Below are 25,299 nucleotides of genomic sequence, written 5' to 3'. Positions count from 1 at the left end.
CAGCTCCTGTGGTCCAAAGGATCGGTTCCAGAGTCTGGGAGGATTTGAGGTGTGGGCCAGTGCTTCTCCACACACCAATGAAGAACCCCAGACCCAAAGGGGCTGCATGGACCGAGAGAATGGACAACTCGGCAGGGGCCTGGTCCCGGTGATGGAAGGTGGGATGGGTCCCTGACACCACGACACAGTGGCACTGGGTAAGATGCCAGAACCATGGCCAAAATTCTGGAGAGTTTGGTGAAAGCTCTGAAACACTAAAATGAAACTTTCCCGCCAGCCCGAGGGAATGGTAGCTCAGAGCAGAAGTCATGTTGAAACACTGAAAATAAAATCAGTTCTATTTTTCACCCCCTTGAGCTTGCAGGCTGAGATTTATACTGACTATACAAGGGACAGAGGAATTCTTCATGGCCCTGGAACCGCGCCTCCAGCACTGTCAGGGAACCTGTGAGGAGAGCATCCCCTGTTGTCATCCAGCAAAATGTTAGGTGCTGAGTTAATTCAAGTTCACCGCACGTTCACCTAATTAATGCACCCAAGACCTTTCTTTTAAAAATTTTGTTTCCTGTCATTCTCTGTCACTCCATAGGCAATAATGCTAGTGTCTGTGCAAATCCTTTCACTTCTGTGTTCTTGCAAAAAGCACACTAGTGTTCTTTGGGCAAGTATATAATTTCTGTAAATTCCTTTTGTTTGTATTTCTTACGGCTTCTCAGTTTTTTCACCCAGCATCTTAAGAGCCACCTATCTTGGTGGTTACCTCTCGCCTGTCGCCCTGTCACCTTGTGTGCTTTCTCTGTATCTCTCCTGCACCCTCCTCCGGGAGAAGACCTCCATCTCCGCCCACCACAAACAAGGCTGCCATGAACATCTTTGGCTCTTCTGGCCCGTGTGCTTCCTCGGCTTGTATTCCCAGGGGTGGGACTGCTGGGTGCCGAGGTCCAAGAGACCTAGCTTCCCTACGGGCTGGGTGAGTGCTCTCAGCACGGCTGCCAGGTGCATGCTCCCACTGCCAGCGCCGTCGGGTCCCCATCGCTGCATTCACACCAGAAGCTGGCATGATTCCGCTCGCTAATCTTTGTTGTCCTAATAGGACCCTAATAGGACCGACATGGTATCTCAGTTGTGCTCTTTAATTCATATTTCTCTGGCTACCGGTAACTCTGCACATCCCTTCTTGGGCTTTTTGCCTCCTGGACTTCCTCCTCTTTTTAAGGAGATGGTGACAGTCACCCGTGAAAACTTCACTTCCTTCTCCTGGGCCACGCTCAGCTTTAATTTAATCGAGGCCCTTAGAAGCTTCTCAGTTACTGGCTTTAGCAGTTGGACAAATAACAATAATAGCCCCCATTTGTTGAGCACATATTACCTTCCCCAGGGCTGATCATTTTACACGCATTATCTTGTTTAATCTCCACCACAACCCGAGGAAGGAGGTCCTATTAGGAAGTGACAGAGCAGGGTTCACGCCCAGGTCAGCCTGACTCCGAAGCCCGGGCTCCCTGCCTGCCGGCAGCCCTGCCTTCCAAGCCACTGTGGGAAACAGCACGGGTCACTGCTGGCCTCGATTCCTTTAGGCCGACCTGATGACGCTGTCAGCCACAGGTTTGACACGCCATCCCAAGCAAAGAAAACCTCACGGATAAGCCCGGTGAACAAGCATCCTCCCATCAACGCTACTAGCTTTGGAAACAGTCTTACAACTTCTTTCCCCACAGCAAAGGGACCTACGCTCCTGGGTCCGCAGTGACACTCACAAACAGGGACGCATTTATCTATTAAGTCTTAACTGCTGCCAGTATTAAAATAAAACTGCTGAAAACATACCAAGGCTGCAAGCGAAAAAGGTTTGGATATGCAATAAAAGAGTGATATAAAAAGTCGTCAGCAGATAACGTGTAACACAAAAAAACCACAAGTAGAGAGGGGTGACCCAGTTACAAAAACCCAGCCTCTCAAGCTTCCCAGCCACGGCCCAGGCTCCAGAAAGGGACAAATCACAGCCCTTCCTAGGTCGATTTTTCTGTTTCTTTTCATTACCCAGAATCCAAAGTGGTGAAGGCAAAGCCCTGGCTCCGCCTTTTGGCTACTGTGTTCTTTCATTTGGCATTCATTAATTTATTCAATAAATATTTGCTGGGCGCCTTTTTATCTTGAGAAAAAGCTGGGTCCTGCCTTCTTGGATCTAAGTGCCTGGAAGGGGTGGAAGACAACAGAGAATCCACATATAATTGATTATTTGCCCTGCTGACTATGGACAAGTGGTTGAACTTCCTACACCTCAGTTTCCCAATCTGTAAAATGGAACTAAGCATAGTTTTATCTGTTTGGTTTACGGCGAGGATTCTGTGAAATAAGGCTGGTGAAAGATAGAGCTCAGCACAGAGTAAGTGTTCAGTAAAGGCGGCTGGGATTATTATTCTCTGCAGGTTAATAATCACCACTGGAGGTGTCAACGATGCTAGCATTTCATTTGCCCACCACTTTTTTTTTTAAATTCATGGGAATAAAAACATCTTGGGAAGGTTAAACAAAACAAAACAGTTTGGATAGGTCCAAACAGCAGATCCTAAATGAAAACAAAGGCTTTTGGTGACGGGGTGGTGGCCGGACTGAGCTCTCAGCAGTGAGACCAACAGGAACATGTGGTCCACGTGCCAGGAAGGGAGGTGTTCACGTCCATCTTGCTGACACTGAGTCGTCTAGCCCATTTTGCTATCTTAGAAAATCCAAACATGTACCCAGAGCCTGTCTTCCTGCATCTTTGCTCCACGTGGCGTCCAGCCCACATCTGTGTTTAATCAAATCAGTTGCTAAATGTCACAATGGCCTCATTCACAGGTAGCATAAAGCATATTTAACTGGTAATAAAACAATCTGCATTCCTGAGAATGCCATTTCAGATAGGCTGCCCTGTCACTGCGTCTCTGCCACACGAGTTGGAATAATGCCGGGGCTGAGATGGGGGAGGAGGGGGCCGAGAAGGGCAGCGATGCTGCAGAGGAGAAAGCGATCACATGCCGATCCACATGTGCTGGTGTGGGAAGATGTCCAACAGGCAGCACTGGGTGACAAGGCTACTCTGCGCTCGCGCTAGACTAAACGTTGATATTCATTAATTTCAGTTACGTAGAACATTGGTTAAGTTGGAGGGCCTCTTAAAGGAGGTAGCAGCTGAGCAGAAGCTAAATGGATGGGAAGAAGCCAGCCATGTGAAAGCCTGGGGAAAGAGCATTCCAGGTTGAGGGCAACAGCAAAACACAAAGGCCTTGAGGTGGGAGGAGCAGAAAGAAGGCCAGTGTAAGTGAAATGGAGAGGACTAGGGGGGCAGTGTGCCTGATGAGGTCACAGAGGTCTTCAGGGGCTAAATCATGCCAGGCTTAGCACGGGGAGTCACAGAAAGGCAGTGGCATTCGTTTCTGATTGCAATGGGAAGGCCCAGATGGAGGCTTTCAAGCAGGGGAGTGGCATGATCCGATCCAACACGGGAAAGGATTTCACCCTGTGTGGTGAAAACAGATCAGGGGGTCACAGTGGATCCCAAGACCAAATACGCTAACTATTCTTACTGCCAAGAATCTCCTCTGGATGGATTCTTGGGAATAGTATACCCAAAAGATTAGAGTTCCCGAAACAAGTTACACATGTTACAGAAAAATTTTCATTGATATAGTGCCCAGGGAAGGCACTGAGGTTACACAGGCCTTACACAGCCCTGGAGGAAATTTGGCAGGACGAGATCCACCTTGGACCAATCAGTGCATCATATTCCCCTGCCCACAATGATTGTTTTAGGGGTGTGCATCTGAAGTAAGTAGGTCCACATAAGAGGAAATCTCAAGATGTTGTAGGGTAAAAAGAGGCTGGAGCTGTTGCAGCCACTTGAGCACCATGAGAGTAGTTGGCATCAACATGACTGTTCTCTTCCCAAAAGAGGTAATGTACCCAATTTTCACAGACCAGATATGCAAAAAATGTTGAAAGAAGAGATGGATGACTGAATCATCACCCTTGATAGTCCTCCCTCTCTTATTGGTCTACATACCATCACCAGTTTCTGCGAATAGCGTCTCATAAAGACCCTGCCAATCTATCCACTTTTCTCCATCTTCACCACCACCTCCATACCTCTATCATCTCTTTGCCCAAGGGCTATGTAGTTTCCTTCCTGATTTTCCTCCATCCATCCTGACCCTAGTTCAACCCATTATTCTCAGAGCTGCTCTTTTCCAGATCAGTATAGCCTCCCTGGCTTCCCCTTTCATTTATAACCCTTCACCACGTCCACGGGCCTGCTGGGACCTGTCTCTTCCCTGAACTCACTCAGTCCCACCTTTCTGCCCTATTGTGGGTTGAACTGTGTCCCCTGAAAAGATCTATTCAAGTCCTAGCCCCAGGACCTATGAATGTGACCTTATTTGGAAAGAGGGTCTTTGCAGATATAATAAGCTAAAATGAGGTCATACTGGATTAGTGTGGGCCCTGATCCAATGACTGGAGTCCTCATAAGAAAAGAGAAACTGGGACACAAACATGCAGAGGGAAGAAGGCCACATGAAGACAGAGGCAGAAACTGGAGTGATGAGTCTCCAAGCCAAGGAACGCCAAGGACTGCTGGCAAGCGCCAGAAGCTAGGAGAGAGGTAAGGAACAGGTTCTTCCTCGGAGCCTCCAAAAGGAACTGACCCTGCAAACACCTTGATGTTAGACTTCTGGCCTCCAGGATTGTGAGGGAATACATTTCTGTTGTTTTAAACCACCCAGTTTGTGGTCCTTAGTCACTGCAGCCCTAGCAAACCAATATACCCCTGCTTTGCCTAGCTCCAGCCGCCTGGCTGTCCAGAACATCATTTTAGGACGTCTGCGTTTGCTCCTCCCTCTGCCTGGAATACTTCTCGTAGTCGAGAGTTTCTTAAATGTTAGTGTGCACAGAGGTCATCTGAGGATCCTTTTAAAAAGTAGATTCTGCAGGTTCTGGGCGAGATCTGAGATTTCTAACCCGTGATGCCGATGCTGCCAGACCGAGGACCACAGCTAGGGGCTCTGAGCCCTCCCAGGGCTGACTGCCTTCTCTGTCAGGTCTCAACTCTGCTGTAACATTCCCTGGCCACACCAGCTAAAGCAGTCCCCGCGGTCCCCACCACTCCAGCCACAACCTACACATTACCCTGGTTTTGTATCTTTTTTCTTTTCGGTAGCATATACAGCTTCTGAAGTCATCTTACATCTTTAGATACACATTTATCATTTATCTCTTCTCACTTGGTTGTAAGCTCCTTCCCAAACTCCTAATTTATCCCTCCCCCTACCCATTCCCCTTTGGCACCCATAAGTTTGTGCCATTTGCAGCAACATGGATGGACCTAGAGATGATCATACTAAGTGAAATAAGTCAGACAGAGAAGGACAAATACCGTATGATATCACTTATATGTGGAATCTAAAAAACTGACACAAGTGAACTGTTTTTTTACAAAACAGGGACTTTGTCTTCTATTCACTGTTTCATGCTCGGTTTCTAGAAGTGTAGACAGCATGTGACAGGCTCTCTGGAAATAATTTTTGGAAAAAAAAAGAAGGTCTGTCTGGTTTTGGGCACTATTTTCAGCTCCTAGCATCCTACCTGGCATATTAGAAACATTCAATAGCTATTTACTGAATGAATAAAACAAGTGAACGAATTGACTGTGAAGCTGTCTCTGATTATTGAGCACGGACCATGTGCCAGGAACTATGCTGAGTCCCTTACCTTAATTATCTTAGTTTATCCGCCCCCAACAAGGAGAACAGACAAAGTGGGCTTTGTGTGATCTCTTTTCAATCAGTTCGTTCATGTTTATCGGGCATCTACGATGTGCCAGTCTGTCCTAAGCGCTAAGGACACAGCAATGGACAAGACAAGAGAAACCATTGCTCCACGGAGCTGACATCCTAGGTCACTGAAAGTGAAGAAATATGTCAGATCACGGGTTAGATGGTGCTGCCGGGGGAGGCAGCCAGAGCAGGCACGGGAGCTAGGGGACGCTGGGGTATAGGGCGGCTGGTCAGGGAAGGCGCCATATTTCAGTAAAGACTTGCAGGAGGTGCCAGAGCCAAGGCCAGAGAGGTTAAGCCCCTTGCAATTTATAATGTAGAGATTATAAGCGGCAGAGCTGGGATTCGAACCCAGGACTGTCTGACACTGGGGCCTGTTCTCCATCTCCACGTCCTCCCACCTCCAACCTGCTGGAATTTCCATCTCCCTAGAAGGTCCACGGACAGTTTCAGTGGGTGATTGGTTTAACCCAGCTAAAAATTCCTCTCCCCCACCTTCTTCCCATGCACCCTGAGCTGTTGCTGCTATTGCAGGGTTCTGTTCCCTGACATCCGATGGCTGCCTGCTGGGCTGTTCTGAGTATGTTTTGCGATGCCAGCCACAGGCGCCGTGGCCAGGCTGTGACGCTGAAAGTCCTGCAGAATGCCTCTTTGGAACTCCCTGGCGGCCAGCGCTCTGCAACCTGGGACGTCTGCTAGAGGCCAGGGGATCGCCCCGGGGCAAAGAGAAGCCAACATCTGGTTTGTGACAGGATGGCCGTCCAAAAAGCGACGCTATGGCCTCTGGTCTAGGGTTTCCTGGCAGTAAAGACAACCTGTTCCAAATTGATACTTTTTTAAATAGAGAGGTCAAGTGCTCACCAAAATGACCTCCCATGGCCATCCTCGAATGCCTCATAAGCTCACAAATCCTACATCTGTCTGACGTGACAGGGCCAAGAGCCTCGTAAAACAGCACGTCCTTCTCAGGTACCCTTTGCAGGAGCACCAGGCTTGCTCTCCCGCAATGTCAGCTCCGCTCCTCTGCTTACAAAGCTGCCTCTTTCAAGTGTTTACCATCAGGAATAAGGTTCCTTCTGCAGACCTGTAAATTCCAAGTGGGTCCATCTAATGTACCCCAGGAGGATGTGGGAATAACTTACGCAAAGGCCACAGCTTCCCTTAAGATGTCTCCCACTTTTAGATCAAAGCCGACTTGTCCTGGGTCCTCAGAGCCATAATTCACTCCTTGCCCTAAAACCCCACGTGGCTTTTAAAGATCTGATGGTCCAAGCAGCTGCAGACTCCGGCTTTCATCTCTGCTGGATTTATTTCCCCTTCTGTGGTCAGCTCTTCCAAACTCTGTAGCTTCAATTATTTCCAAAGTCCCAGAACTGGGGTGTCACTCTTCCTCTCCTGCCATCACTGGTGGTGCTTTTAAATCTGTCTTAAAACTCAGAGGGGCGTTCACATGCACCAGGCTCATTCTACGTGTTGGGGAGAGAGGAGCCCTGCCGATGAGTCCTGCTCTATAGCTTGTGTCTATTTTGTATTTTCCCTTCTCTCTACACAAGGAAAGCATTTAAGGGGTTATAGGGCACGGACTCTGCTGATCAAGGTTAACATCACCGGTAATAAGAAAGACTGAGATCATGTAGCCCTGATAAGATGCACTGAGGGTACAACATCGCTTGTGTGGTCCCCTCGTCCCAAATGCACAACTTCAACCTAATCTTGAAAAAACATTAGACAAACCCAGATTGAGGGACATTTGACAAAATGCCTGCTGGGTATTCATCAAAGTGTCAAGGCCACGAAAGACTGAAGGTCTGTCACAGATTGGAGATCAGGAGAGGCAAAATCACTGAACGTGATGTGGGGTCCTGGAACAGAAAATGGACGTTTGTGGGAAGATTGGTGAATTTCAAATAAGGTCTGTAGTGCAGTTAAAAGCACTGTGTGCCTGCTGATTTCCTGGTTTTGATCACTGCACTGTGGCTCTGTAAGATTCACATTAGTGGCAACTGGGTGCAGGGTACATGGGGACTCTGTCCAATTTTCATAACTTTTCTGTAAGTCTAAACTTACTTTAAAATAAAAGGTTAAAGATAGAAAAAGAACAGATTTTGACAGAGTTTTAATCTGCTCCTTACTGGCTATGTGATCCTGTGCAAATTAAGTAACCCCTCTGTGCCTCAATCTTTCCATCTGTAAAATGGGTATTAAAGATAGTACCCACCTTGCAGAGTCATTGTGAGAATCAAATGAATCAATACATGTAATGTATTGAGAACTGGATCAGGTACAGAAACACTGGAACAAATGTCATCCACTGTTATTTGAACAAAAAAGTGAGGGAAGCTCTGGAAAAGTGAGCCTACTTTCTCGCATGCAATCATATCCTACAAATGAGAGGTGTCTGCCCCTTTTAGATGGAGCATGTGCCCTCCATGGGACCACACTCCCCTCTCCTCCTTATTGCCTTCCCAACACTAAAGATAAATCCTATCATCCTTGGCTTGATATCTTTCCTACAGTGAAAAAAAAAGTTACTGTGTATCTGTGGTTGGCGGAATAATGGCCCCCAAAGACGCTGATGTCCTAACCCTCAGATCCCATGAATATGCTAGTTTATGTGGCAAAAAGGACTTTTCTAATGTGATAAAGGATCTTGAGATGGAGAGATTATCCTGGATTATCCAAGGGAGTCCAACGTAATCACAAGGGTCTTAGTAAGAGGGAGGCAAAAAGGTCTGCATGACAGAGGAGATGGAAGGGCTGCCCTTGTGACTTGCTTTGGCCAATAATAACCTGGGGAAGAGTGATGTTCTGGAACTCCCAAGCTCAGGCCTTAGGACAGCTGGCAGGTTTCTGCCTTCATTTTCTGGGAATCCAGCCACACCACACTGGAAGGAAGCTGACTAGACACCTGGAGAAAGAGAGGCCATGCAGAGGAGGATTAGGGTCCCCAGCTACCAGATGAGTGAGTACAGTTCTCTCGGACATCTGTGCTGAAAGTGACTGCATGATGACCCCTGATGTCACCAGGAAGAGCAGAAAAACCACTCAGCCGAGCCTAATCCACCCAAGAAATTATGAGAAGTAACACACTGTTGCTATTTTAAGCCACTAAATTTTGGGGGTGGTTTGTTACACAGCTATAGCCAGCCCACACACAGGAACTGTTCTATTTCTCTTTCTAGTTCCCCATGCCCAGTTACAGCTCCTCACAGCCCCACTTACCCTTCTTTCATAGCAACAGTCCCATCGCAATCATTCCATCAGTGTGACTATTTGTTTAGAATATTTAAGTGGTAGGAAGTGTGCATTTGGGAGGTTCTCAGACCTGGATTCAGAATGACATTTGGCCACTCCCTGACTATGTGATCCTGGGACCTCACTTCACCTCTCTGGGACTCAATTTACCCATTTACAAAATGCGAGAAGTATTAGTACTCACCTCACGGGATTTTTGTGAGATGAAATGAGACTGAATGTTAGTTAAGCTCACAGCATGGTGTCTGGGACACAGACTACTCTCAATTAATATTTATCGAGTGAAGGTGTGAAAGGGTTGACAACAGCAGTTCTATAAATACCCGATGGTTGAGTGAACCAATGACTCAATGTCACCTTCTTGGCAAGACCTAGACTGATGTAAAGGTGCAACTTGTCCCCACAGCCACACCCCTGATCCTCTGCTGACCAGGCTCTGTTCTTCATCCATAGTTTTTATTAGCTGACAGTAAAATGTACTCATTATTCTATTTCCTATGTTCATTTTTGTCTGTCTTTCCCACCACAGAAATAGATTTTTGTCTATTTTGTTCCCTGAAGCATCTCAAGTGCCTGGAACCATGGCCAGCACACAGCATCTGTCAACAAACATTGGTTGAATAAACGAATGAACATAAGAAGTGTTCATGGGGGCCCGGGGCTTTTAGGAAGTGTGGACACAAGCATCTGGGAAGCAGCCCCATTAGAAGGCCCTTTACTTTCTCAAGACATGTTGGCACATTAGCATTGCATATTGAAAATGGTCCTGATAAACTTCTAAGTCTGGGAAGACTTGGGGGTGAAGCGTATCGCCTGGGTTTGGGTAAAACCAAGAGCAGAGCCCTGATGGGAAGGGGTATGCTGATAAACAGTGCCCAGCTCCGTCTGACATCAACCAAGCCCATGAATACCTTCCCAAAGCTTTCTCTCCAAAAACAGAGATTGAACTTTGTGTTTAAAAGGATTTTCAGTCTCTGGACAACTTCACTGGGATTCAGAGTCTCATAAAGTTGAACCATTCCTTGTAACCACTGCAAAAATGAGATAATTACTCAAAAGCTGCCCAATGTTGTTTGGGAAGGTGCCAACTTCCATTGACCCCCTCCTGGACAATGATGGTGATGATAACAAATCGCCTTAGTTCAGAGCTTATCATAAGCCAGGAAAATCTCTATGAGCTTTAAATGTATTAACCCGTTTAACCCTCATAAACATTCTATGAAGTAGGTATCATCATCAGACCATTATAGAAGAGAACACTATGGAACAGAGACGTTAAGAAACTTGTGCAAGGCCACCTAGCTAGAAAGTGATGGGAAAAATGCTAAGTCAGGCCAGGTCAGAAATGAGGAAAAACTGCCTTATGGGTGCTGCGTTGGAGGAAGGGTGCTGGCAGGCCACAGGTAAAATGCTGTCCACGCTCATGGCCATGGGCACCTGGGAAGAAGTAAGGCTGGCTCCAAGGGTACTTCCTGTCCTTGGCTGTAGCTGGAAGACACCTGATACATTCTTCCTGAGACTTCTAGGTGACCTCCCCAGGCTGAATGTTTGCCTCCCCCTTTTAAAACATTCCCTTTCCATGGGTTCCCCACTATGCCTCCTGTCGTACTTAAATATACATCTGCACCGTGGTGAACTTTCATTCCCCTGGAATAAGTTTGCCAGGAAAAACAAAAGTGGCCTCAACATGTAGAAGTTCACAGAGAAGCCCTTTTATGGAAAAATAGAGCATGCATGCTGTTGGGCACTGAGATCTGTAAGTGAGAGAAGGATGAACATTCTCGTATCACAGCTTGATAGAACTGGAAGGGGTCAGAGATTAACCCTCCCCGCCTTCCTTTCCTTCTTTGAGCATTCATAGTCACCTAATCATTGCCTCCTCTATATCCATTTCCTCCCCATTCTTGTTAAGAGAAGCCACCTGGAGTAGAAACGTACCCAGGTAAAAATAATCACTTCACTAGTTTCCTCTGCAGCCAAGAGCAGTCATATGACACAAATCCAGCCAATACAACAACACCTGAAAACTTTAGCTTTCCTGATCATGGCTTTGATCCTTCTTGATTCTTCTCTGTCTGCCTACTTGGAATGTGGAGGAGAGGGCTGGAGGTGAAGCAGCCATTTGGTGACTATTAGGTGACAAGAAAGGATGGAAGCTAGAGGCTAAGGACAATAGAGCAGATAGATCTAGGGAAGCTGGGACACTGGGTTTTTGGTTGCTTCTGGCTGAATGAACTCTAACTGGAAATGTATGCTAGCTGCCACAGTCCTGGTGAGATTAAGGAACGGCTCCTGCCATCTAGAAACTCAAATATAGCCCAACTCCTGTACTTCACAGATGCGGAAATAGAACATCAGGGTCATATATGAACTAGCAGCAGAAATAGGATTAGAATCTGGATTTATGTCCTAAGTCTAGTTTTGCTTCTTCTACTAGTCCAGAGGTCCCACAGTGTGGCAGAAATCCCTAGTGGGTGTAAAAAGATAATTTTAGATGACTCCCTTTTTAATTCTCTTTCAACCTATCTCATAGGCAGCCTAGCACAGAGGTTAAGAGCTTGGACTCTGGAATTAGACTGCTTGGGTCCAAATCCTGGCTTCACGACTCATTAAGTAAGTGGCCTTGATCATGTTATTGTCCTCTCTCTGCCTTAGTTACCTCTTCTATAAAATGGACATGATAATTCCTATATTACACAGTACTTGGGAGTGGTTAATGAGGTAGCACCAGGAACACAGTAAGTATTAAATAAATATTAATTATCACTAGGTCAAGGAGAAAATCTCTAATACTCAGCAATCTCTCTTGTTAGCTACAGAGGTTCAGAGCCTTGACTAGAATTTAATAACACTGTTTTATTTTCAGTGAATTTATTTTTCCAGTTCTTTCCATTTATGGCAAACAATACTGGCTTTTCACTTAAGGTAATGCTAAAAATTGCCTTTTAAAATGAATTTATTTTAAGCCAAAAGAAGTCTATAAATTAAAAAAAAAAAACAAATACAGGTAGTACTTAGATGTGACAAAATTGTGAATAAGATACCGAGTCCCTGAAGTCTGAGAAACACTGTCTGGACCAAGGAGAAAAATCTGCAGCATCCCCCGTAACTCCTCCTCCCACGATCATGGCAGACATCACTAATTGATCCCCACATGCCTTCCCACTGAAGCCAACAAGGCCTCAGACGTTTATCCAATGAAAGTCACCAATGGCTTCTTTGATCTGGCCAGTTCTCTATGACAGAATCCAGAACCTGACAATGTAAGCTGGTGATGGGAACACACCAGAGTGAGCCACAGGCAGCAGCTGAAAAGCTATGCGTTCTGGGAGGTCTAGGGTTGGGTTTTTACCATTTGTATAAAAAGTGTTGAATGTGACATGCACAGACTACCTCCAAAAGGACAGCCAAGAACTGGGGACAGGGGCTGCTTCTGGGGAAGAGTCATGGGTGGCTGCGGGACAGGGACGGGGGGAAGATTTAATTGCTACTTCTGTACTATGTGCAGGTATTAACTATTCAAAAAACGTAATTAGTATGTCATTAAAAGGAAAGGGTATGGGGGGGTGGTTGTGGTGGGTGGGAGTTACCAAAGTTTCTGGATGTCTTGAGGATTAAAGTGTCCTTTAAATACTGGAGAAGCAAAAGCAGGTTTGTCTACAGAGTTTAACTCCCAGGGGAAGGCGTGACAGCTGAGCTCCTGGTCTGGATCCAGCAGGCCAGGGGGTGTGGTGCCCACCTGCTGGTTATCTAACTTCCCTGCAAGGGGTGGTTTATGCCTCCAGCCAGGCCTAAGCTGCTTACTTGCGGGAGCCCCAGGGGTGCTTATGGCCCCCTTGTGGCTCTGAACACACCGTTCAGGCACACTAAGGGTTAACTGAACATGTGCTGTTTAGTGGTAAGCCTCAAGATCTCCCTCGCCTCCTTCTGTATCCCCCTACCCCCAACTCCCATTTTTGCAACAGTTCAACACAGTGGTAACAGTGGAATCTTGACCAGAAAGGCTGAGCTCAAACCCAAGCCCCACTATTTCCTAGCTGTGTCACTTCAAGCAAGTTGCTTACCATCTCTGTGCCCTAGCTGCCGTCTGTGTCCTACAAGGCTAGTTTCACTACCTATCTGTTGGACTGGTGCTGTTAACCGTGTAGTGCAGAGAACAGCTACTGCTATATGGGGGTGATTTTTTTATTGTGTGAGGATATGAGGATAGTGTTTGCAACAGAAGGAGGAATTACAAAAACGGTGGTGCCTACAGGAACTGAGTGCCTCCGAGGGCCAGGCCTGGTGCTGAGCCCCTGACTCTGCATTTTCCCACTAGACGTCAGGTCAGCTCTACAGGGTAGATACTGCTCTCTCCGCTCTACGGAACAGAAGGAAAACAGAGACTCAGACTGTAGAAGGAAGTTGCCTGAAGTCCCTCATTCAGGAAGACACGGAGCTGGGTTCTAACCCCTGCACATCACATCATTCTTCAAAGACCGCACTGTTTCCGCTACTCTATGGAACAGCATTTACAAACTGGGCCGACCCACTGGTGGGCCATGAAGTCAATCTAGGGATGTAACCACCACTGAAAACAAAGATGAACTTTGCTGCTTAAAATGACCAACATCTGTCTAGTGTACAGTCCATGCCAAGCATGGCTAAATGTTGCAACCATCCCAGAAAATATTATCCCCATTTCAGAGATGAAGAAGCTGAAGCACAGAGAGGTTAAGCAATTTTCTATGGTCACACAGCTAACAGCAAAACCAGGATTTGAACCCCAGCAGGCGGGCTCCACAATCTGTGTGCTTTATCACTACAGGACACCTTGCCTCAGTAGAAGAGAAGAGAACCAGAAACCCTGGATCTCAGGGGTGTGTGGTGGTGGTGGTGGTGGTGGCCGGGGGAGTGTTATTTTGTTAATACTTTCTTTCAGTTGTGTGTATATCCGTGTTACTGTGCAGGAAGGCGACTGCCTGTATGGTGTTAAAATACAACTTATCTTTCCTTCTGTGGGTCTAGATCAGGGGACAGGCAAACCACTCCTATAAAGGGCCAGGGAGTAAATGTCTTCTGCATTGGCCACATGGTCTCTGCTTTAGCCACTCAGCTCTGCCCCTGTAGAGTGAAAGCAACAAGTGAATGAATAAAGTGGCTGTGTGCCAATAAAACTTTATTTGTGGACACTGAAATTGACTTTCATTATTATTTTTATGTCTTATGAAATATTCTCCTGATATCTTCCCTGTTAGAATGTAAGCTCTGCAAGGGCAGTGGGGATTTATTTTGTTTTGTTTTATTTTTGAACTTCGTACGTGCATTTATTCACCCATCAACAGACATGTCCTGTTGCGTGCCGAGCCTCACACTGGATGCTGGGGATACAGAGATCTGACAGGCCAAACCGCCCTTAGGGAGGTATTGGCCATGAAGCCACATCTTCATCAAGGCACCTTCATTTTTTCCAGGCTTGGGGGGAAAAAGGAATCCCTAGACCACACACACCAGGAAATCCGAATCTCACAGAACTGGCAAGAATAATCCTTTCGCCAGCTCGACACACGGATTCCCACGCAGTCCCCGCAGCACTTGAGACGTTCAGGCCGTGGCTGTTGTTCCAGCGGCTGTCTGTAGGGTTGGGCCTCTTACCCTGGCCAGTGACCATGGGCCACTTCTCAGGATTGGCCTTAATTGGCTTTGACGAGTCTACAGGATCCAAGCATTTGATGTCACAACAGCCAGGGGAGCATTTCTGACTCTTCGGACACTGCCAGCCACTCTGGCACGGAAGTGGGTTCCTAAGTAAGGCACATCACAGGGGGTCTGAGGGCAGCTTCCTTGTTTAGCTTTTTCTTTGCTGGCACCTTCCACAGCCCAGGATGTCAGGACTCCAAAGGCAAGCAGCTCCACGAAGGAGATGAGGCTGCTGGGCTTCACAGTGAGGGCGGGAGGGGCTGTAAGGGCGGAATTTCTATCTGTTTTGTCACTGCTGTGACCCCAAACCTGGTACCTAGTATATACTATGCATACATAATTGTTACTGACAAGTGAATGAGTGAGTGAGTGAGGTGAGCAGAATAACGCCTCCCTTCTCCCCAGAGATATCCATCCTGATCCCTGGAATCTGTGAATATATTAGGTTATGTGGCCAAAGTGGGTGGCAGATGGAATTAAGGTTACTAATCAGCTGACCTTAAAATGGGGAGAGGACCCTGGATGATCCAGGTGGGTGCAGTGTTATCACAGGGTCCTTAAAAGTGGAAGAGGGAGGCACGAGAGAGATGTAACCACAGAAGATCAGAGTGATGCTATGTGTGCAGGACTCGACCCACTGCTGCTGGCTCTGCAGGTGGAGGAAGGGGCCACGAGCCAAGGAATGCAGGCACCTCTGGAAGGTGGAAAAGGCAGAGAAACAGATTCTCCCTTGGAGACTCCAGAAGAATGCAGTCCAATCTGGCTGACACCTTGATTTTAGCTCAGTGAGACCTTTTGAACTCCAGAACTGTAAGATAACAGATTTGTGCTATTTTTTGTTTTTGTTTTTTTTTAAAGTATTTTTTTAAAAAATTGAAGTATAGTCAGTTTACAGTGTGTCAATTTCTGGTGTGCAGCATAATGTTTCAGTCATACATATACATACATGTATTTCTTTTCATATTCTTTTTCATTATAGGTTACTACAAGATATTGAATATAGTTTCCTGTGCTCTACTGAAGAAATTGTTGTTTGTCTATTTTATATATAGTAGTTAGTATCTGCATATCTCAAATGCCCACTTATCCCCAATTACACCCTTTCTACCCCAGTAACTGTAAGTTTGCTTTCTATGTCTGTGAGTCTGTTTCTGTTTTGTAAGTAAGTTCATTTGTGTCTTTTTTTTTTAAGATTCCACATATAAGTCATAACATATGGTATTTTTCTTTCTTCTTCTGGCTTACTTCACTTAGAATGCCTATCTCCAGGTCCATCCATGTTGCTGCAAATAACAACATTATTTCATTCTTTTTAATGGCTGAGTAGTATTCCACCATTCATATCTATCTATCTATCTATCTATCTATCTATCTATCTATCTATCTATCTATCTCACATCTTCTTTATCCAGTCATCTGTTCATGGACATTTAGGATGTTTCCATGTCCTGGCCATTGTAAACAGTGCTGCTATGAACACTGGGGTGCATGTATCTTTTTGAATTAGTTTCCTCTGGATATATGCCCAGGAGTGGGACTGCTAGATCATAGGGTAAGTCTATTTTAGATTTGTGCTGTTTTAAGCCACCAATTTTATGGTAATTTGTTATTGCAGCCATAGGAGACAAATACAATAATACTTAATAATAATAATAATAATAATAATAATAATAATAATAATAATAATAATAAACTCATGAACTTGTGGCGCTTCTTTTGTGCCATGCTCTATTGTCAGGGTTTTACACATACTGATTCATTTAATTCTTAAAACAATCCTACAGCAATGCAACTGATGAATAGAGACTCCAGTGATCTTAATCTTACAAATGTGGAAACTCAGGCTCAGAAAAGCTGCTTGCCTGTCACGGGGCTATCAGAGGGTAGAGCCGGAGGAGGAACTCAGGCTGTTCAGAGGCCACGTTCTGCGCCCTGACACTTAGTTATGAGGATTACATGAGGTCGTGTGTGCGTCGTTGTAGAACCTACCAGAAGGGAATAATCAAAGACAAGGACTTCTGATCCAGGCTGCCTGGAGGAGCGTCCCGGTCAGTGCCGAGCCTGGGGCCAAGGGAAAAATGCACGCTCCTATGTGCCTTTACCAAAATATCGTTCCATATTTTGAACCAAGTGGAAAAATTATTAAACCCTGTAAATGCAAAAAGCATGACTATATCTAAAGTCCCAGGTATATAAAGTTGCCAAATCTGTTTGCACGCCCTCCCAGACCCACCTGGCAGGACCGCGTGACTATGCACACCGGAACCACCAGGGGATGATTGGAAACAACTTGCATAATAACGCAAGGCTGTAAAACTAACAAGCGTCAACAGTCTGTCTTCATTTAAAAACTTGATACTTTCTTCATCAGAGTTTCGTGGGGTTTTTTTGCCTTGACTGACTTTTTAAAATATAGTATTAAAATATTTATCATTGATTACTGAGTTTTGGGTGCCCTCTTAAATTCGGCACCTGGGAGAAGGCCTTGCTTGCTTTAGTGGACGTCCCAGCCCTAGTCCCGGTTACGACACTTCCCCAGCTCTGTGACTTCCTTCCTTGGAGCCTCAGTTTTCTCATCTGTCAAATGGCAACGAACTTGCCACAAGCGCTGACGTGAGGACCAAGGGAGTGAATGCAGGCAAAGGGCTCAGTCTGGCGCCTGCCCCTGGGACTACCCCCGCCCCGCCATGTTAGCTATTTCCATGATTATTCAGCACCTGTCACTAAATGGACCCTTGAGTCTTAGAGGCCATGATGAGATTGGTGGTCACCAAATATCTGTCAAACAAATGCTGGATATCAAGACACACTCTGCGAGTCGCCGCCCGGGGCTCCTGGGGCCATTAGAGAGAAAACAGAGGCACCCGCTGGAGAGTCATCTCTTATGAATTTTTTTTCCCTGGAGGAGGTGGTGGCGGGTGGTGGTGGACAGAAGGGGCCAGTTTTAAAATAATAAAGTCAATTTGGTACGGTCTGCTTTGGTGTTTTGAGATCTTTGAAAGAGATATTGTGTGGCTACGGGAGGGGGTGGCTGGGAAGGGGGTTATATTTATACTGTAAAGAGTGAGCCCTGACCTTTGCTGGCGGCGGCCACTCCTCGGCGAACCTGCCGGGGTCTGGAGCGCTCTGCCGCCACGGTCTTAGACTGAGACTAATGCGACCCAGCTGAGCGGCAGCGGCCTTGACCGACCTCTCTCGCTTGGGTGGTTTTAATTTTTTCCCAAAGCCCAGACATCTCAGGGACAGCACACAGCTCTCTGCCTCCGGCCTCTTGCGACTCAGGCAGGGACCCCAAGTAGGGGATGTTGTGGATTAAATTGTGTCCCCTGAAAAGATCAGCTGAACTCCTAACCCCTGGTCCCTGTGAATGGGATCTTATTTAGAGATGGGGTCTCCGCACATGTAATTGAGGTGAGATGGGGTCCTCCTGGATTAGGGTGGCACTATATCCAAAGACTGGTGCCCTTATAAAAGGAGGGGAGTCTGGGCACAGACACCAGGGAGAACATCAAGGGAGAGTAAGGCGGTGAGTGGATGCAAGGGGTTGCCAGCAGGCACCAGAAGCAAGGAGAGAGGCATGGACCAGATGCTCCCTCAGAGATTCCAGAAGGCATTGACCTTGCCAGCGCCTTCATTTCAAACTTCTAGCCTCCAGAACTGGGAGACAATAAATGTTTATTCCTTTTTTGGAGAGGAGGTACTTAGGTTTATTTACTTTTATTTACTTAATTATTATTATTTTTTAACGGAGGTAACACGGATTGAATTGGCAGCCTTAGGAAATGAATCCAGGTGATCTCGTCAAAGTGCTGGCATTCATCACTGTCCGTTCCAACTTTGGCTTGGACAAGGTCAGAGGTGACAAGGATGGCCTAGCCTCTGTGCTGCAAATTCAGGGATGCCTCCTGGCTCTGTCACTGGGAAGGTGGGTCACCCCAGGCAGAGCGGGTCCCCACTCTGAGCCTCCATTTCCGCATCTGTGCAACGAAGATATCAAACTAGATCTGTGAATCCAGACTCTATCTCCCTACCCCTTCATCCTTTTACCACATCTCCAAACCACCTGTACTTATTTTACTTAACACTTCCCTCAAATCGGCTTTAGATTGAATCACATGTTTATAAAACTTAGCTTTGTCCTAAGTCACAATATCTATAAAATCACTCACTGTTTTCTACTTCAATAAATTTGTCTGAGAAAAGGACTTTATATCACTACTGTAAAGAGAAAATCAATACCACTTGCCATCAGTAATGAAAATGTAAAAATAGAAAATAGAAAACAAATGGTTTTGGTTCTAGCTAAATACTGTTGCCTGCCAAAGGCCTGAAACCTGGATTTGCCTCTATTCCTGTGTCCTTGAGTGACCAAAATCACTCTGGACTTGAGTCCTCAATTAACATTACAGATAACTCCTCAAAAAAAAAAAATCACAGAATCCGTCAAACACAATAGTCTATGTCTACCAAGCTCATACGATGTGCCAGGCACTATTCTGTGTAGCTCATAAATACTAACTCCTTTCATCTTTATGATCCTATGAATAGAGACAGCTGAGGCACAGAAAGGTTAAGCAAGTTGTCTAAGGTCACACAGCTTCTCGGGGGCAAAGCTTGAATCTAGACCTTGGCAGTTGGGCACCAGAGGCCACACAGTCACTTGACCACTGCTTGGCTATGCTTACTGAGACGAAAGTTAGTAGGACCCCCAGTTAAAAGTGAATAAAATACCTCCTATGTCTATTAAACTCTTGGAACCCATGTAAATGATGAGAAATTTTCCCCAAAGGAAGTTCGGGTATGAATTCCCTGCCTCTGTTCAGTTTCTCCACAGCAACTCTACATACTGAGAAAGTTCTATAGAGGTTCAATGAACAAGACTTAAAAGTGATTGGCTCTTTTTCTCTTGAAAAGCCAGCTCCATTCATGAGCTCACTCGCAGACAGAAGGGACTAAATATTGGCCATCGACAGCTTTGGTCACCTGCCATCTCACCCCTCCCCCCATCTTGCCACAGGATAGGCATGTGACCTAGGCTGGGCCAATCACAATCTCTGACCACAGAGACTGGTTTGAGAACCAATCAGAAATCTTCCCTGCGATTTCTGAAACTAGAGCTGGGAGGCAGAAGCCTCTTTTCCTCTCTTGTTAAGAAACTGAGAAGCTTTAAGCCCCAAAGTACAGGACACAATGGTTCCAGCCTTGTGCAGCCATTTGATAGGAGGACAAGATGGAGAGAGAGAATCAGAGATGAGGTTTGCATCGCTGGTTCCGGGTCCTGCAGGCAGTTTGCTTCTGTGAACCAACACATGCCTTTTAAAATCCTAAACAACCCTGAGTCAGATTTTGGAAACTTGTAGAAGGGCCTTGAGGTAGCTGGCATGACTGTGGAGAACATGAAGGACCAGATAGGCACACTGATCTGTCCAGAGTCACACAGCAGATAGTGAAAGACCAGAACTCACACCCTCTCCAGAATCATAATTTAGACACAATTTCTACAATTTTCCATGCATCCTCCATGATTAAGTGTGTCCTGTGGACCCACAGCCACCCTGGATTATGCAATTGTCCTGGCATAATTATTAATGCTGTTCTTTTTCACACTGAAAAAATGTCCAGGTTGAGGCAATAAATTATATGGTCAGCCTGTAGAGCAAGATTAAATAAAATGAAGTGTCTTTTTCTTCTTTTTTTGCCTTCATTTCAATCTAGTCATTTATATTTCATTCTGGGAACCAAACCAAGTCAGAGTTTTACCAAGTAACATTTTAATAGTCTTAATATATATCCTCAGGAGGCGGGAAACAGCCAAACATGGCACAATGATGTGGATACAAACATATATTCTTTGTGGCATCATCAATGAGACCAGGGGTAGCAACTGTCTTCTGTGAAGGGCCAGATGGTAACTATTTTACTGTTTTCAGGCCACAAGGTCGCCATTATAACTACTCAGCTCTGCCTAATTAGTGAGAAAGCAGCTGTAGACAATGCAAAAGTGAATGGGTGTGGCGAATGTTCCAATAAAACTTTATTTATAAATACAGCTTCCCGCTGGTCCACTGTAGTTTGCTGCTCGCTGTATGAGATGGAAAAAGCTGGAAACTCCTTACACACTCATCACTATGTGGCTCATTAATTAAATGATGGCATGCCAATTCGATGGAGTACCAGAAAGTCCAAAAGCAGGCTGGCAAAGGAAGTTCAATGAGATGAAAACTGCACTCCATATTAAAAAACCCACAACATCCAAATCTATGAATTCAACATAATCTTAATTTGTTCAAGACTCTACACATGCTAAGTTAAAGACTTAGAAGGAACTGGTAGAACCAAAGATAAAACAAAACAGCTTGATCAGATAATGGGAATATAGATAAATAATAAAATTTTCCTCATTGTGCTTTTATGATATTTTGCCATGATTCCACAATGAACACATAATAAGTTTAAATTCAAGCAAAAAGGAATCATTATTAAAAAAAGAATTCAGCCATCTCATCACCAGAAAGGACTTGGTGATCAACTTGTCCAGAATCCCAAACTGTAGACAACGACCCATCAGTGGGAGGCAAAATCAACTGAAGTGTCCTGACCAGTAACATTTTAAATAAAATAGAAGAGGATTGTATTTTGTTTCTGTTCATTTTTCTTCAGTGAATTAGAAGAGAAAATATCAGGGGGCGAAACACATAGTGAGAGAGAGTGTTTTTGTCTTCTGTTTTGCAGAACCTTTGTCACGCATGTGAATATCTGTACCGTGAGTGTGAACTGGGCTGTGATGCAGAACAGCTTTCTTAGTGTGGACGGTGATCACAGAAGGCTGAAATCCACCAACTTTCAGTCTAACTCTCTCAATTTATAGACAGGAAGGGAGAGTCCCAGAGAGAAGCGTATGTTATCCCTGACATCGTCCCGTGCTGGGCAAACCCCAGAAGATGAGGCCACCTGTCCGTTTTAATAACCTGCCCCAACCTTCTAGGCCAGGGCAATCGGCCAGCAGTTCCAGTGTGCAGTATCAGATGTCCACAAGATGAGCAGCCCCGTGGCAGCTCACACGGCACGAGACACGTTAAAGCCGCATCAACAGCAAATCCGCAGAATCTGGGCCTCCGAGGTCAGGAGCCCCACTCCCGCCCTCCTGGGCATCCTTTTAGCTACATCCCCATTTTGGTCCCTGGGGTCTATAATGAGACTGTTCAGAGAAGTCTGGAGAATGTAAAGGTCAGGCAGCTGATGGGGGCCCCAATGCAGCAGCAGCTGGGGTGGCCCTGGGCCACGGCTTGGGGCTCATGCAGTCTTTTAAGTAGCCAGTTCTTGGAGACCACGGTTTAGGGTTGGAGTGGCAGAAATGCAAGCTCTGGTGAGACCTGAAGAGGTTTGCCGAAGAGGCCGGAAGAGGGCCCTGGTTGCCACAAAGTGAGACAAACCCACACACAGAGATAGGGATCCGGGGACAAGGTCGCAGGGGCAGCAAGTGGCCCCGTAACTGAAGGATCAGCGCAGCAACCAATACTCCAGGGCAGCAACCCAGACTCTGGGGCAGGAAGGGTACGGAGACCACAGCCGTCCGAGGAGGCAGGAACAGTGAGATGCTGGGAACAATCTGACTGCCCGCCCAAAGAGGAGTGGCTGAACACCACGCTTTATCCAGAACAACAGCAACAGCCAACCCTAACCGAGTGCCCTGCCGGTTCCAGGCACTGTCCTAAGTCCACTGCACGTACCACCTGGCCTCCAGCTCGACAGCAGCCTGTGAGGTCAGCTTCTATAGGTCCCTTTTCACAGATGAGAAAATCAAGTCTCAGAGGCGCTTTCTGCCTAAAGTCACGCAGCCAGTAAGTGGAGATGCCGAAATTCTAACCCAGGTGCTTGGTTTTCTCCACGAAGCAGTAGGAGTTCAGACAATAGAATAATCTGGGTGCATCTGAACTGGCTTTCAAAGAGCTTCAAAACATGTTATTCAGGGAAAATATATAAAAGGCAGTTTATAAAATAAGATGAACAGCAAGATATCTGTTTTTTAAAAAAGGAATTTTCCAGTTGTGAGAGGAGAAATAACACCCACGCACAGAGAAATTCCAGGAAGATACAACACTAACATTATTTATTATTATTTATGATTTAAAATAAATACATGAAAAATTAAGAAGCAGTATGTAAAGGCAGGTAGGATTGGGGACTGGAGGATTTTGCTGCCTGCCTGGGGCATGAAGAAACTACTAAATGTGAAATAATGCTGAAAGAGAAAATCATGCTGAGAGAATCAGAGAAATTCTCTGCAAGTTCCCTGGGACCAAGGCAAGAGGTACAGGTCTCCAGGGTGGGATCTAGGATCTGGTCCCCACTTTACCAGCTGAATTTTTAGGAGCAGAAAAGATTTGATTTGCTATAAAGGTACAAATTATGTATTTTTAGCCTGGCTTCCATCCTGACCGCAGCTTCTCTCTGAGTGCAGATGGACTTGCAGTGTCCGTCTGTCTATCTGTGTCCCTCCCCTAATCAATGGCTCCCTGCCTGAGGCTGTGTTTCCTCCCTCCCCTTAATTACCCATTTCAATCCCCAGCAGAAGGCCAAGTGCCCTGGGCTGAGAGCAGATTGTCGCTCCTTTTATCTCTAAGGAGTTGCCATGGTGGGGACATGTACCTTGAATAAGACTCTCCATTTTTGTGTGTCTGTAGTTTTTTGGTTTTGGGTTTTTTTGTTGTTGTTGTTTTCCTTTTCTCACTCCTCTTTACCATTCACCCTCTGACCACCACAACTATCAGATTTATTCTGCCACATTTCAAGGTTTTGTGGACACAGATCTTTGTGTGCGCTCAGTTCCTATTTCATTAACACCTTAGAAAATGAAAACAAATGACACCAGAGGGACAGTGTCAAAGTCCTTCTCTGGGTCGTTGTTCTTTCAGGAGTGAAAAGGTAAGTTGGGATGATTTTAGAATGTTCTAAACAACTTCCGGGACTTGGTAGGTGTTGTTATAGGCAACGTCTGTGAATATGGGTTCCATCTTGCCTGCTGTAAAGGCCTGGAGGGAAGGGAGGACCAGGGATGGAGTGGTCGCAGGAAAGACATTCCTCCTGGTCTCTTCTGTGCCCACCACCCAACCCTGTACCCACCCAACCCCGGCTCCCGATAATCCGCTCACCCCACAGCAACTGACTGGTCTTTCTAAGATAGAAACCAGATCACCCTCCCTCTTTTAAACCCTGGTCCTTCCAAGATGAAGTCCAAGCACCTCCACGTGGCCACAAGGCTCTGCGAGGTCTGGCCTCCCCCGCCTTCCGACCTCATCCTCCCCCTACTACCCTCCTCTGCCTGGAACACTCAGGACCCATGGCCGCTTTTCTTAATCGGCATGTACCAGCTCTACTGTCACCTCCTCCAAGACCCTGCCTGCCCGGCCCCCAAATTAGACCCTTTTCCCCCCTTTTCTCTCTGATACATCTCCCTGTTTATTTCCCCCAGAGCAGTCATCACTGCTGACATCATCCTGTCATTTGCTCTTACTTTGTCCTCTGTCTGTCATAGACTGAATTGTGACATCTCCCCCCAATTCATACACTGAAGTCCCAATCCCCAGTGTGACTGTATTTGGAGTCGGGGACTTAGGGAGGTAATGGGGTTAAGTGAGGACATAAGGTTGGGGCTCTAATTCAAGCCGAGAAGAGAGAGCTCTCACCAGAAACCGAATCTGCTGGCGCCTCTTTCTACTGTGAGCAAATATATTTCTGTCATTTAAGCCACCCAGTCTATGGTTTTTTGTTATGGAAACTAGACCAGGCTAATACAGTGTATCCTCTCATTGGGATATAAATTCCACAAAGGCAGGGTTTGACTGTCAGTTCGGGGCTGTGTGGCCAGTACCCAGCACGCTGCCTAGAACACAGCCGGTGCTCAGGAATGCTTGTTAAGTGAATGACAGAGTCTCTTCCTGCACACACAGCCATCTCTCCCCATTGCCTGTACCTGCTGCCAAGTAAACCAGTGGTTCTCAAGAGGACTGTGGTACCACTCAGGGCACTTAGAATTTTATGGGGACACTTTTATTGGGGACCCTAGTAGCATTTAGTGGGCAGGTGACGGGAGTGCTAGACATTCTGCAATTCATGGAATAGTCCAGCAAAATGAAGACTTTCCTGGGTCCTACCTGGCTTTTGAATAACTCATCAGACATTGATGCAGGTAAAGACTTGGCTTTAATTATCTGATCAATATCTGATCATATGACATAGGGGTCAGCAAACTTCAGTCCGAGGGCCAAATCCAGCCCACCACCTGTTTTTGAAAATGACACTGTATTGGAAAACTGCCTTGCACATTCATCCACAGGTCATCTATGGTTGCTTTCAAGTTACAAGGGCAGAGTTATGAGAACTGGCACAAAACCCCAAGGCCTGAAAAGTCTGAAATAGGTACTGTCTGGCCCTTTTACAGAAAAAGTTTGTTAATCCCTGTCCTAGCGTTTCAGTCCATTTTACACGTAAATATAAAGGATTTTTTTGTGGATACATGAGACTTTGCAGTAATGCTACTATTATGGGCTCA

At 46.0% G+C, this 25,299-nt stretch overlaps 1 protein-coding gene and 1 long non-coding RNA gene across 7 annotated transcripts in view; one reads left to right on the top strand and one right to left on the bottom strand.

Annotated features, from left to right (window-relative positions):
* The window catches only part of EYA2 (EYA transcriptional coactivator and phosphatase 2), a 231,391-nt gene that overhangs the window by 92,540 nt on the left and 113,552 nt on the right, over window positions 1-25,299 (bottom strand). The window lies entirely within an intron of this gene.
* Window positions 4,531-13,695, top strand: LOC140687448 (uncharacterized). Its single transcript, XR_012061781.1, has 3 exons — window positions 4,531-4,642; window positions 11,602-11,681; window positions 13,387-13,695. It is a non-coding gene; the product is annotated as an uncharacterized lncRNA (long non-coding RNA).

This window comes from Vicugna pacos, chromosome 19 (assembly GCF_048564905.1).
Source record: "Vicugna pacos chromosome 19, VicPac4, whole genome shotgun sequence".
Taxonomy (NCBI): Eukaryota; Metazoa; Chordata; class Mammalia; order Artiodactyla; family Camelidae; genus Vicugna; species Vicugna pacos.
The sequence above is the reverse complement of the archived record's forward strand: the minus strand, read 5'-3'. Positions and strand labels throughout refer to the sequence as shown.